The sequence below is a fragment of the Scyliorhinus torazame genome, chromosome 17, assembly GCF_047496885.1.
Source record: "Scyliorhinus torazame isolate Kashiwa2021f chromosome 17, sScyTor2.1, whole genome shotgun sequence".
NCBI lineage: Eukaryota > Metazoa > Chordata > Chondrichthyes > Carcharhiniformes > Scyliorhinidae > Scyliorhinus > Scyliorhinus torazame.
In genome coordinates, this window is record NC_092723.1 from 187846722 (window position 1) to 187861395 (window position 14674).

General features: G+C 51.1%; 1 protein-coding gene across 1 annotated transcript in view; it reads left to right on the forward strand.

Annotated features, from left to right (window-relative positions):
• The first annotated feature begins 228 nt into the window (after nt 1-228).
• LOC140394516 (uncharacterized) overlaps nt 229-14674 on the forward strand; it is a 67173-nt gene continuing 52727 nt past the window's right edge. The window contains exon 1 of the mRNA XM_072481859.1: nt 229-591. The gene's annotated coding sequence lies outside the window, so the exon portion shown is untranslated. The remainder of the gene's footprint in view (nt 592-14674) is intronic.

Sequence of the window (14674 nt, forward strand, 5' to 3'; positions counted from 1 at the left end):
CGTCCAGGCCCCGCCCCCCGCGTCTCGGACCCGCCCTCCGTGTCCCGCCTTCCCGCGGCCCGGCCTCGCACGTCCCAGGCCCCACCCCTAACGCCTTCAAGCCTCTGGCCACGCCCCCGGTCGTCGATGTGATCCAGCGTCCGGCTCCTGGCAACCGCCCCTTCGCCCCGCCCCGCCCCCTACACTGCGTCCCGCGCTACGGCCACGCCCTTTGCCCGCCGGGCCGCGCCCCCAGCCCGTCGCATAGCAACGGAGGCGGCGGTGTCGGCCTCAGGCCTCCCGGGCTCCTCTTTAACCCGGTGCTGTTGGTGGGGGAGCGGGGAATTAACTGGAGCTGAGGGATAAATGCCGGGTTCAGACCCTTCCCTCAGCACCAGATCCACTTTATCACCGCAATTAAAAGAGAATCAGTTTATTTCCGCTTTAAAGATCTGGACCTCTGACAACAATTCCAAATGATTGTTTCTGATTGGAATGGGGGGTTGCTGGCTGGGGGATGAAATAATGACTCCCCAGCGAGGTGTGAGGTGCTTCATGTGGACAGGAGGACACACACACACACACACAGACTGACTGAGGCCCTGTTGGAAGGTAAGAAAAATCAATGGGGTTGAGGAGCAAAGAGATGGGATGAGAAAGATCACCGAAAGAAGGGGTGAATTTGCCTTTAAGGAGCTGCCTCATCACTGAGAGAGTGGCCTGCCCCATGCTGAGCGACTGGGATTGTGGTCGGACCGGCGAGTCTCGAGGTCAATGCCGTGTGGGAGAAGGAGGCAGCAGCCAGTGTCACCCTTGGGTGCCCATCCTTCACCGTGAGCAGGGGACAGAGAAAGGACTCGCCTCAGAATGGCGGGCAAGGTGGACGCCGTCTCTGTGGACTCCTCTCACGGAACCCCGGACGAGAGCACCAGCTCCTCCGTCTCTGCGCCACCCCAACCGTCCACGATGACTGAGGGATGCCCGACCATATCGCCTAGTCAACCGTCCCCGGTGGACGGTGCCTGTGCAGGACCCACCAACCAAAGGATGATCGACAAGGTCATCTGTGTCACCAGGGTAAAGACAACAGCAACCTACCCCTAATGCCACTCTCAGCAAGAGGGGGCACCTGGACGTCGCCCTTGAAAATGTCAGCGTAAGACACTAGGCACAAGCAGGGATCGGCACTGGGTGCTCTTGATTTGTTTGAAATCGATGTGTTGATGATCTGTGTGAATCAACCTTTTTGTATATCTCTGAATTTTTTTACCTTAAATATCATACGCCATTCAAGCCAGATATGCCCTGTGTGCTGCACTGGTGTCAGTCTTATCACTGCCTGATCAGAAATGTCCAGGGTCTCGGACTTTATTGGGTGGGAGTGGCCTCATGGAGTTGGTGCGTGATATGTGTCTGGGATGATGGTAGTACCCACTGGTATGGCTGGAAGGCAGGGCATGCCAGCCTACATGAAGAAATTACAGAATGAGTGTGCCCCTAGTGTCCCTGCCCCTGGCGCTTCCTAATGGGTTGCTCATCGTCCTCGCCCTCTGACTGCCCGGCATCAGCATCAGAGCCCTCACCTCAGTCGATTTCAGCGGGAGCGGAGCAGGTTAGTCAATTTCAGCGGGAGCAGTGCGGAAGTGATTTCTGGGAGGTAAGTCTCTCCTTTAAAAAACACTTGTCTTTGCAGGGGCAGGCCAGTCGATTTCAGCGGGAGCGGAGCAGGCTAGTCAATTTCAGCGGGAGCAGTGCGCAAGTGATTTCTGGGAGGTAAGTCTCTCCTTTAAAAACACTTACCTGGTCCTGTTTTCGGTCCCTCTTTGCTGCTTTTTTTAAATTTTAGTTTTTAAGGCGGGAACAGGAAGTTCGACCCGCGGACTTCAGGGAAGACCCTCACCAATAAATTCTGGTGGAGAGGAAACCCGAGACACTACACGTGTAGTGTCTCCCAACCGCCCTCCTCCTCTAACCTAATAATAAAACCCATTGGTCTGAGGTAAGTACCATATTTTATTATTATTTTTTTTTTTAAATTTAATTTAGCTGTTAGCCAGATCTTGGTAGAAAGTTAGAGGGATGGCAGGGAAGGGAGTGCAATGTTCCTCCTGCAGGATGTATGAGGTGAGGGATGCCGTTAGTGTCCCTGCTGATTTTACCTGCAGGAAGTGCTGCCATCTCCAGCTCCTCCAAGACCGAGTTAGGGAACTGGAGCTGGAGTTGGAAGAACTTCGGATCATTCGGGAGGCAGAGGGGGCCATAGATAGCAGCTTCAGGGAATTAGTTACACCAAAGATTAGAGATAGATGGGTAACTGTAAGAGGGACTGGGAAAAAGCAGTCAGTGCAGGGATCCCCTGCGGTCGTTCCCCTGAGAAACAAGTATACCGCTTTGGATACTTGTGGGGGGGATGACTTACCAGGGGTAAGCCATGGGGTACGGGCCTCTGGCACGGAGTCTGTCCCCGTTGCTCAGAAGGGAAGGGGGGAGAGGAGCAGAGCATTAGTAATTGGGGACTCGATAGTCAGGGGCAGATAGGAGATTTTGTGGGAGCGTGAGAGACTCACGTTTGGTATGTTGCCTCCCAGGTGCAAGGGTACGTGATGTCTCGGATCGTGTTTTCCGGGTCCTTAGGGGGGAGGGGGAGCAGCCCCAAGCCGTGGTCCACATTGGCACTAACGACATAGGTAGGAAAGGGGACAAGGATGTCAGGCAGGCTTTCAGGGAGCTAGGATGGAAGCTCAGAACTAGAACAAACAGAGTTGTTATCTCTGGGTTGTTGCCCGTGCCACGTGATAGTGAGATGAGGAATAGGGAGAGAGAGCAATTAAACACGTGGCTACAGGGATGGTGCAGGCGGGAGGGATTCAGATTTCTGGATAACTGGGGCTCTTTCTGGGGAAGGTGGGACCTCTACAGACAGGATGGTCTACATCTGAACCTGAGGGGCACCAATATCCTGGGGGGGAGATTTGTTAGTGCTCTTTGGGGGGGTTTAAACTAATGCAACAGGGGCATGGGAACCTGGATTGTAGTTTTAGGGTAAGGGAGAATGAGAGTATAGAGGTCAGGAGCACAGATTTGACGTTGCAGGAGGGGGCCAGTGTTCAGGTGGGTGGTTTGAAGTGTGTCTACTTCAATGCCAGGAGTATACGAAATAAGGTAGGGGAACTGGCAGCATGGGTTGGTACCTGGGACTTCGATGTTGTGGCCATTTCGGAGACATGGATAGAGCAGGGACAGGAATGGATGTTGCAGGTTCCGGGGTTTAGGTGTTTTAGTAAGCTCAGAGTAGGAGGCAAAAGAGGGGGAGGTGTGGCGCTGCTAGTCAAGAGCAGTATTACGGTGGCGGAGAGGATGCTAGATGGGGACTCATCTTCCGAGGTAGTATGGGCTGAGGTTAGAAACATGAAAGGAGAGGTCACACTGTTGGGAGTCTTCTATAGGCCTCCAAATAGTTCTAGGGATGTAGAGGAAAGGATGGCGAGGATGATCCTGGATAAGAGCGAAAGTAACAGGGTAGTTATTATGGGAGACTTTAACTTTCCAAATATTGACTGGAAAAGATATAGTTCGAGTACATTAGATGGGTCGTTTTTTGTACAGTGTGTGCAGGAGGGTTTCCTGACACAATATGTTGACAGACCAACAAGAGGCGAGGCCACGTTGGATTTGGTTTTGGATAATGAACCAGGCCAGGTGTTGGATTTGGAGGTAGGAGAGCCCTTTGGGGACAGTGACCACAATTCGGTGACGTTTACGTTAATGATGGAAAGGGATAAGTATACACCGCAGGGCAAGAGTTATAGCTGGGGGAAGGGCAATTATGATGCCATCAGACGTGACTTGGGGGGTATACGGTGGAGAAGTAGGCTGCAAGTGTTGGGCACACTGGATAAGTGGAGCTTGTTCAAGGATCAGCTACTGCGTGTTCTTGATAAGTATGTACCGGTCAGGCAGGGAGGAAGGCGTCGAGCGAGGGAACCGTGGTTTACCAAGGGAGTGGAATCTCTTGTTAAGAGGAAGAAGGAGGCCTATGTGAAGATGAGGTGTGAAGTTTCAGTTGGGGCGATGGATAGTTACAAGGTAGCGAGGAAGGATCTAAAGAGAGAGCTAAGACGAGCAAGGAGGGGACATGAGAAGTATTTGGCAGGAAGGATCAAGGAAAACCCAAAAGCTTTCTATAGGTATGTCAGGAATAAGCGAATGACTAGGGAAAGAGTAGGACCAGTCAAGGACAGGGATGGGAAGTTGTGTGTGGAGTCTGAAGAGATAGGCGAGATACTAAATGAATATTTTTCGTCAGTATTCACTCAGGAAAAAGATAATGTTGTGGAGGAGAATGCTGAGACCCAGGCTAATAGAATAGATGGCATTGAGGTACGTAGGGAAGAGGTGTTGGCAATTCTGGACAGGCTGAAAATAGATAAGTCACCGGGACCTGATGGGATTTATCCTAGGATTCTCTGGGAGGCCAGGGAAGAGATTGCTGGACCTTTGGCTTTGATTTTTATGTCATCATTGGCTACAGGAATAGTGCCAGAGGACTGGAGGATAGCAAATGTGGTCCCTTTGTTCAAAAAAGGGAGCAGAGACAACCCCGGCAACTATAGACCAGTGAGCCTCACGTCTGTAGTGGGTAAAGTCTTGGAGGGGATTATAAGAGACAAGATTTATAATCATCTAGATAGGAATAATATGATCAGGGATAGTCAGCATGGCTTTGTGAAGGGTAGGTCATGCCTCACAAACCTTATTGAGTTCTTTGAGAAGGTGACTGAACAGGTAGACGAGGGTAGAGCAGTTGATGTGGTGTATATGGATTTCAGCAAAGCGTTTGATAAGGTTCCCCACGGTAGGCTATTGCAGAAAATACGGAAACTGGGGATTGAGGGTGATTTAGAGATGTGGATCAGAAATTGGCTAGCTGAAAGAAGACAGAGGGTGGTGGTTGATGGGAAATGTTCAGAATGGAGTTCAGTCACAAGTGGAGTACCACAAGGATCTGTTCTGGGGCCGTTGCTGTTTGTCATTTTTATCAATGACCTAGAGGAAGGCGCAGAAGGGTGGGTGAGTAAATTTGCAGACGATACTAAAGTCGGTGGTGTTGTCGATAGTGTGGAAGGATGTAGCAGGTTACAGAGGGATATAGATAAGCTGCAGAGCTGGGCTGAGAGGTGGCAAATGGAGTTTAATGTAGAGAAGTGTGAGGTGATTCACTTTGGAAGGAATAACAGGAATGCGGAATATTTGGCTAATGGTAAAGTTCTTGAAAGTGTGGATGAGCAGAGGGATCTAGGTGTCCATGTACATAGATCCCTGAAAGTTGCCACCCAGGTTGATAGGGTTGTGAAGAAGGCCTATGGAGTGTTGGCCTTTATTGGTAGAGGGATTGAGTTCCGGAGTCAGGAGGTCATGTTGCAGCTGTACAGAACTCTGGTACGGCCGCATTTGGAGTATTGCGTACAGTTCTGGTCACCGCATTATAGGAAGGACGTGGAGGCTTTGGAGCGGGTGCAGAGGAGACTTACCAGGATGTTGCCTGGTATGGAGGGAAAATCTTATGAGGAAAGGCTGATGGACTTGAGGCTGTTTTCGTTGGAGAGAAGAAGGTTAAGAGGAGACTTAATAGAGGCATACAAAATGATCAGGGTGTTGGATAGGGTGGACAGTGAGAGCCTTCTCCCGCGGATGGAAATGGCTGGCACGAGGGGACATAGCTTTAAACTGAGGGGTAATAGATATCGGACAGAGGTCAGAGGTAGGTTCTTTACGCAAAGAGTAGTGAGGCCGTGGAATGCCCTACCTGCTACAGTAGCGAACTCGCCAACATTGAGGGCATTTAAAAGTTTATTGGATAAACATATGGATGATAATGGCATAGTGTAGGTTAGGTGGCTTTTGTTTCGGTGCAACATCGTGGGCCGAAGGGCCTGTACTGCGCTGTATTGTTCTATGTTCTATATGTACCTGTGGCTGGAGCAACTGCATCATTGTCCTCGTGCTCAAGAGGCTCCCTCCTGGAGATAGCGAGATTGTGAAGAGCGCAGCACTTCACAACCACAATGTGCGACACTCGCTCAGGCGGGTACTACAGGGCACCCCAGATCAGTCGAGGCATCTGAATCTTATTTCAGCAGGCTGATGGTCCTTTCCACCACTCCATGACAGCGGTTGGATCTCTCCTCTGCGTCCTTGGGCACCTGAAATGTGTCATCAGCCACCTTTTCAGTGGATAACCATTGTTGCCAATCAACCACCCATCCAGATGAGCCTGGGCACCTCAGAGTGACAGAGAATGTATGAATAGTGGGAGTTGCCCGGGTATCTAGCGTACACCTGCAGGATCTGGGTCCTGTGGTCACACACAGTCTGAACGTTCATAGAGTGAAAGCCCTTCTTGTTCTTAAAGGCTCCTGGCTGACCAGCTAGTGCCTTGATGGCCACCTGGGTGCAATCAATCACTCCCTGGAGTGGGGGAGCTTAGAAATGGCTGCGAAATCTCAAGCCCGCTCAACCTGCCTGACCTGGTCTGTCCTTAAATAGATGAATCGGCTCACATGCCTGAACAGTGCATCAGTGACAGCTGACTGTGAGACTCCACAGAGATCACCTACAGCGTCCTGGAGCGATACAACGGCATAAACGTTTAGTCCCACGTGACCTTCAGAGCCAAGGGCATTGGGTGTCCTCCACACAATTTGAGGCTGTTCCAGGCCTAATTATCTGGCAGATCCTTGTCACACCTGTCCTTGAAGACCGGAGCCTCCTCCGGCACTGGACCCTGGTCATGTCAAGATAGTTTGATCGCTGCCCGTACACCCTGGCAGCTGGGTAATGCCATCTTCGGAGGAGGTGATCTCCCTGTCCTCTCTGCTGGCCCTAATCATCCTGTGCCTGAGGGGGGGGGAAGCTGAGACCACCTTGTTTTTGCAATCTTTGTCCCCTCTACTCCTCCTCAGACGAGGTACTCCCTGCTGAGTACATGATACCCATCAGCAGGTCAGCTAACGGGGCTAATCTGTGCACAAAGGGTGACAATATATCAGGTTCTAAAGCAAAGTTGAGTAGAATCTCTGGTAACAGATCATCTCTCCCTGATGTACTTAATGCATTCTGTGCTCACATTGAGCAGGAAGCCAATGAACTAACGTCACCTGCACCAATAGCCTTGGATACATCTATACCTATACCACCAGTTACATCCTCAGAAGTCAGATTGGCCTTCTCGAAAGTTAATCCATGGAAAGCAATGGGTCCTGATGGATCCCTGGTCGTGCACCACATCTTGACAACAACGACACCTATGTCAGGCTCCTGTTTATTGGCTATAGTTCTACTTTTAATACCATAATTCTAACCAAGCACATTTCCAGATACCAAACCTAGTACTTGGCTCTTCCCTTTGCAATTGGATTCTCAATTTCCTGACCCACAGACTGCAATCAGTTAGTACAGGTAACGACTTCTCCTCCATAATAGTCCTTAACATCGGGGCCCCGCAAGGCTGCGTACTCGGTTCTCTACAATACACTTTACACACACATGATTGTGTGGTTAAATTTGGCACCAACTCCATCTATACGTTTGCTGATGATACGACCGTAATGGGCCAGATTTCAAATAATGACAAGTCTGAGTACAGGAGGGAGATAGAGAACTTAGTAGCCCAGTGCAATGACAACAATCGCTCCCTCAATGTCAACAAAACAAAGGAGCTGGTTGGTCATCGACAAAAACAGCTTTTTTCCTGCTGCTACAAGACTCTTGAATGGCCCGTCTACATATTAAATTGATCTTTCTTTCCTTTTTACCTTTATACAGTTGTAATTATTTGTGCATATTGTACTTATATACATATGGAGTGATCTGCCAGGTCTTTACGCAAAATAATGCTGTTCACTGTACTTTGGTATATGTGACTGATTTTATCAAGAAACAATAAACAGGACTTCCAGTGGCGGCTATGAAGGAGTAAGTCGCACATTTGGTGGCTCCCGCTCGGGTCAGACTTTTGGACCTTTTCCCTGATTTTCTACTGGACTTGAACTGTAAAACTGGAGACAAAGGCAATTGTGTACTGAATTCCCACATCGGTGCACGGAGAGAAGGACTAGAAGTGCTTGTAAAGGCAGAAACAGAAAGACAGAGAAGGCTTGGGCTGAAGCCGCAGCGGGAGACAGCACGGCGGAGGACCGGACCTCTGGTTTGTCGACCCAGCGGTCAGCGGAGCAGCTGATGCAAGTTATTCAGGAAGGCTTTGCTAAGCAAAATGGGACTGCTTGGACCCGATAAAAGAGTCGATTGAGCGGCTGGAGCTTAGATTGGACGCCCAAGATTGGGCGATCCAGAAGGTGGAGAAGGCGCTGGCTGAGCAGGAGGAACATCAAACTGCGGTGGAGTTGGAGGTGGAGATGCTGAGAGACCAGCAGAAGAAGCTCCTGGAGAAAGTGGAGGACCTAGAGAATAGGTCCCGCCAGCAGAACTTGAGAATCGTTGGGCTCCCGGAGGGGTCTGAAGGAGCGGGCGTTGGGACATACATCGCAGATATGTTTGAGAAACTGCTGGGGGATGGACCATTCTCCCGATCCTTGGAGGTGGACAGGGCTCACAGAGCACTCGTGAGGAAGCCACGAATGGGAGACCCGAGGGCAAAGGTGGTGAGATTCCACAGGTACTTGGATAAGGAGCGCATTCTACAGTGGGCCAAACAGACACGGAGCTGTAAGTGGGACAACAGTATCCTGCGGGCTTACCAAAACCTTAGTGTGGAGGTGGCCAGGAGAAGAGTAGGCTTCAACCAGATTAGGTCAATCCTTTTTAAGAAAAAGATGAAGTTCGGACTGTTGTATCCGGCCCGTCTCTGGGTCATGTACGAGGAACAGCACTTTTATTTTGAGTCGCCTGAGGACGCGCTGGACTTCGTGAAAAGGAAAGGACTGGTGGTGGACTGAGAACTTTTGAACTTTGCTGCAACGTTCTTGGTTTTTTTGCTTTTTGTTTCTCTGTTCTTTTTAAAAAAAAGTTTCTGGTTTTTCGTTTTGTGGAAGCTGTCTGTAATGCCTTTTGCATTGATTTGGGAGGTAGAGCTGAGTGAGTTCAGGTTTTCATTTGCACTGTTGGGGGATGGAGGTGTGCTTGTTTAGATCTTGGTGTTTTTCTGTCGGGCAATTGGTGGGGATTGTTTGATGTTGGAGTATGTTTGTATGAGCGGGGCGGGGGGGGGGGTGGGGGGACAATAGGTGGGAGACTATCTGGTGCCAGGAATGGGGGCCACCAAGCTAGCTGGACGGGCTAGCTCACAGAAGCGCAGTGGGGGGGGGTGCATATGTTCGGTTTATCAAAGGGGTTGGGTTGCAGAGTGTTGTTACGAGGGGGGGAGGAGGGGAAAATGTTCTGCTGACGAAGGAGGGACTTGGGCCAAGGGAGAGAGAGGAGGTGGGGGCAGAGGCTGCCTGGGGGCGGGCCGGTGGAGGTGCGGAGCATGGGCTGGAGGCGGGCCCAAAAAAGGGGATGGCTGATCGGCAAAGTGGGGGGCAATGAGCTGATCACTAGGTTGATCTAGGCTGATCACCTGGAATGTTCGAGGATTAAATGGGCCGGTCAATGTGTTCGCGCATCTTAGGGGACTGAAGGCGGACGGGGTAATGTTGCAGGAGACGCACCTTAGAGTAACTGACCAGATTAGATTAAGGAAAGGCTGGGTCAGTCAGGTCTTTCACTCGGGACTGGATTCAAAGACTAGAGGGGTCGCGATCCTGATCAAAAAGGGTGGTGTTTGAGGCGGGTAGAATAGGTTTGGATGTGAGAGGTCGGTACATTATGGTTAGTGGGAAACTGGAGGGGGTGCAGGTGGTATTAGTAAATGTGTATGCGCCAAATTGGGATGATGTCGAGTTTATAAAGAGGATGCAGGGGAAGATACTGGACCTGGACTCGCACAGGTTGGTCATGGGATGGGACTTCAACACAGTTATTGACCCTGGTCTGGACCGGTCAAGCTCAAAAAAGGGCAGGGTACCAGCAATGGAAAAGGAACTAAAAGGGTTCATGGAGCAGATTGGGCGGGGGGGGGGGGGGGGGGGATCCATGTAGATTTGGGCAGCCGAGGGTGAAGGAGTTCTCCTACTCACACGTGCATAAAGTGTACTCCCGGATCGATTTCTTAATTTTGAACAGGGCCCTACTGGCAGGAGTGGTGGACACGGGGTACTCGGCGATCACAATCACAGACCATGCTCCGCACTGGGTTGACCTGCAGGTTAGTAAAGACAGTAACCAGCGCCCGCACTGGAGGTTAGATGTGGGACTTTTGGCTGACGAAAGGGTGTGTGAGCGGCTGAGGAAATGTATTCCGAACTACCTGCAGGTCAACGACACGGGGGAAATTTCAGCAGCGATGGTCTGGGAAGCACTGAAGGTGGTGGTCAAAGGGGTGCTGATCTCGATACGGGCCCACAGGGAGAAGGTGGACAGGGCAGAGACGGACCGACTGGTAAAGGAGATACTACAGATCGATAAGAGGTATGCGAAGAACCCAGAGGCAGGACTTTAAAGGGAACGGCGGAGGCTACAGGCGGAGTTCGGCTTGTTAACCACAGGGAAGGCGGTGGAGCAGCTGAGAAAGGTGAGGGGTATGGAGTATGGAGAGAAGACCAGCAGAATGCTGCACAGCAGCTTAGAAAGAGGGAGGCAGCCAGGGAGATAGGGACAGTAAATGACGGAGATGGGAACCTGGTTGGAGATTCAACAGGGGTGAATAAGGCGTTTAGGGGTTTCTACAGTAGGCTGTATAGGTTGGTACCCCCTACGGGGCCGGAGGGGATGAGGCACTTCTTGGGGGGGCTGAATTTCCCAAAGGTGGACGGGGAGCTGGTAGAAGGGCTGGGGGCCCCGACCGGGTTGGAAGAGATAGTGGAGGGCCTGAAGGCCAGGCAGTCGGGTAAAGCCCTGGGGCCGGACGGGTACCCAGTGGAGATTTATAAAAAGTTCTCTGCGATATTGGGGCTGGTGTTGATGAGAATGTTCAATGAGGCAAGGGAAAGAGGGGTGTTACCCCCGATGATGGCACAGGCCACAATTTCGCTGATTCTGAAGCGGGACAAGAACCCGGAGCTGTGTGGGTCCTACAGGCTGATATCCCTGTTGAATGTGGACGCCAAACTGCTGGCCAAAATTTTGTCCTCCAGGAATGAGGATTGTCTTCCGGACGTTATTGGGGAGAACCAGACTGGGTTTGTTAAGGGCAGGCAGTTGGTGGCCAATGTAAGAAGGTTGTTAAATGTGATCATGATGCCCCCGGAAGGTAGGGAGGTGGAGGTAGTGATTGCAATGGATGCAGAAAAGGCTTTTGATCGGGTAGAATGGGAATATCTGTGGCAGGTACTGGGACGGTTCGGATTTGGGCGGGGCTTTATTGACTGGGTCAGGTTGCTGTATCAGGCTCCTGTGGCAAGTGTACGGATGAATAGGACAACATCGGACTATTTTAGACTGCACTGGGGGACGAGACAGGGATGCCCCCTCTCCCCACTGTTGTTCGCGCTAGCTATAGAGCAGTTGGCAATTGCTCTGAAAGCCTCAAGGGGCTGGTCCAGGGGGGCCGGGGGTGGGGGGGGAGCGGGGAGAGGTAGACAGAGTCTCGCTCTATGCAGACAACCTGCTTCTGTATGTATTGGACCCATGAGAAGGGATGGAAGAACTCATGAGGATTCTAGGGGAATTTGGCTGGTTTTCGGGGTATAAGCTAAATATGGGGAAAAGTGAGATGTTTGCGGTCCAGGTGAAGGGACAGGAGAGGCGATTAGGGGAGCTGCCGTTTAGATTAGTAGGGGGAAGCTTAAGGTACCTAGGCATTCGAGTGGCGCGGGAATGGGACCGGCTGCATAAATTAAATCTGGTCCGGCTAGTAGACCAAATGAAGGACGATATTCGGAGATGGGACGCGCTCCCGTTGTCACTGGCTGGGAGGGACAGATGGTGAAGATGACGGTCCTCCCGAGATTCCTGTTTGTGTTTCAATGTCTCCCCATTTTTATTCCGCGGTCCTTTTTTAAGCGGGTCAACAGAGTGATCACGGGCTTCGTCTGGGTGGGCAAGACCCCGCGGGTAAGGAAGGTAATGCTTGAGTGGAGTCAGGGAGAGGGCGGGCTGGCGCTGCCAAATTTTAGTCACTATTACTGGACGGGAATATAGCCATGATCAGGAAGTGGGTGGCGGGGGAGGGGTCGGCATGGGAGCGTATGGAGGCGGCTTCATGCAAGGGCGCCAGTTTGGGGGCGTTGGTAACGGCGCCTTTGCCGTTCCCGCCGGCACAGTACTCCACCAACCCCATGGTGGTGGCGGCCCTGAGAGTCTGGGGGCAATTGAGGAGACATGTGGGAGCAGAGGGAGCATCGGTCTGGTCCCCAATCTGTAATAATCACCGGTTTGCACCGGGAAGTATGGATGGGGGGGTTCCGGTTATGGCGGAGAGCAGGGATTGAGAGGATGAGGGACATGTTTATAGAGGGGAGCTTTCCGAGTATGAGGGCGCTGGAGGAGAAGTTTGGGTTGGCGAGGGGAAACAAATTCAGGTATCTGCAGGTGCGGGACTTCCTACGTAAACAGGTGTCAACCTTCCCGCTCCTACTGCCGAGGGGGTTTCAGGACACGGTAGTTTCCAGAGGGTGGGTAGGAGAAGGGAGCGTCTCGGACATTTAGAAGGAACTTATGGGGTCAGAGGAGACGCAGACCGAGGAGCTGAAGCGCAAGTGGGAGGAGGAGCTGGGAGGAGAGATAGAGGATGGCCTATGGGCGGACGCGTTGAGTAGAGTCAACGCGTCCGCAACATGTGTCAGGCTCAGCCTGATGCAATTCAAGGTCGTTCACCGGGCTCACATGAGAGTGGCCCGGATGAGCAGATTCTTTGGGGTGGAGGACAGGTGTGCAAAATATGCGGGAGGACCAGCGAACCATGTTCTGGGCATGTCCGAAGCTTCGGGGATTTTGGCAGGGGTTTGCAGATGTCATGTCCACGGTGTTAAAAACAAGGGTGGCATTGAGTCCAGAGGTGGTGATTTTTGGGGTGTCGGAAGACCCGGGAATCCAGGAGGAGAGGCAGACGTTCTGGCCTTTGCTTCCCCAGTAGCCCGGAGACGGATACTATTAGCTTGGAGGGACTCAAAGCCCCCGAAGTCGGAGACCTGGCTATCGGACATGGCTAGCTTTCTCTGTTTGGAGAAAATCAAGTTCGCCTTGAGAAGGTCACTGTTAGGGTTCACCCGGCGGTGGCAGCCGTTCGTCGACTTCTTTGCGGAAAATTAGTCGTCAGCAGAAGGGAGGGGGGGGGGGGGTGGTTAGGTAGGTCTAGCTTAGAGTAGGGAGTTAATAAAGGTGGGACCTGTAAGGGGGGAGATGGCTTTTGCATTATGTTTATAGTTTCACGTACATTGTTTATTGTGTTGTTGTTATAATACCATAAATACCTCAATAAAATGTTTATTAAAAAAAAGAAACAATAAACAGAGGGACCCAAACCTCCGGTGCCAGGTAATAGAAAACTCCTTCGAGCTCAACACTCTGATGAATCCAACAGCCTTTCCACTCTACAGAAAGCACCTCACTCTGACACGCTGCAGCCTGTATTGCCAGCAGGGGGCTTTGTATCCTGCACTGGAATTTAAAAAGATCAATTCTGGTTGGGTCGCCCGTTTGTGTTGCCCTTAAAATTGCACAGGCAAATTGACATTCCGGCCAATTGGGGTTTTAATCCCCTTAATCGTTTACCCAATTCCCGTGGGAGTGCTCCCGATCTGCGCCTGTGCCCACCTAACGAAACGGTGCGCGATGATGTCGGGTTGCACGGCCGACACCATCATGCGTTATTTAACAGGTCAGGCATATGCAATCCTATGAAATAGTAAGTGCTTGAAAGATGTGAACATGTCAAGGGTTTCAGCTGGGGTATGAGTAAATGCAGCAAAAATTCTGACTGTGTCCCTGGCATGAGTCAGCAGTAAGTATAGGAACGCAGAATTAAACAATTTAACTTTGCATTATGCTATCTTGGGCAGTCTACCAGGCACATGCAGCTACTCCAGGGTACTCTTATCTCTCCAAATTCCTTCAAATGTTCACTGCAGCACAGGGCTAAATCGCTGGCTTTTATAGCAGGCCAGCAGCATGGTTCGATTCCCGTAACAGCATCCCCGAACAGGCGCCGGAATGTGGCGACTAGGGGCTTTTCACAGTAACTTCATTTGAAGCCTACTTGTGACAATACGCGATTTTCATTTCATTTTCACAGAGAACAGATGCAAAAGGCAGATAATGCAAACAGCCTCAAACCTAGTTACAGCCACGTGACACTGTCTTCCGGAGAGGGTTTGTTAGAATACCAGACGCCTCATCCATGTGTAGCTTCACATCCATTTTCCAGCTATTAAACTGAAAGAATTCTTCAGCCGCTCAACTTAGTTTCTGCCTTCACTTTGGGATTCCTTTCACTTATTTTAACGTTCTGCTTACCTGTTTCACCTCTCACCCCAGGTCAGATGTTTACATGAAAGAACTTTGGAGTCATACATGATCTTAGAATGTCCCAAGGTACGTCATAGAATCATAGAATTTACAGTGCAGAAGGAGGCCATTCAGTCCATCGAGTCTGCACCGGCCTTCGGAACGATCACCCCACTTAAGCCACATCACCACCCTA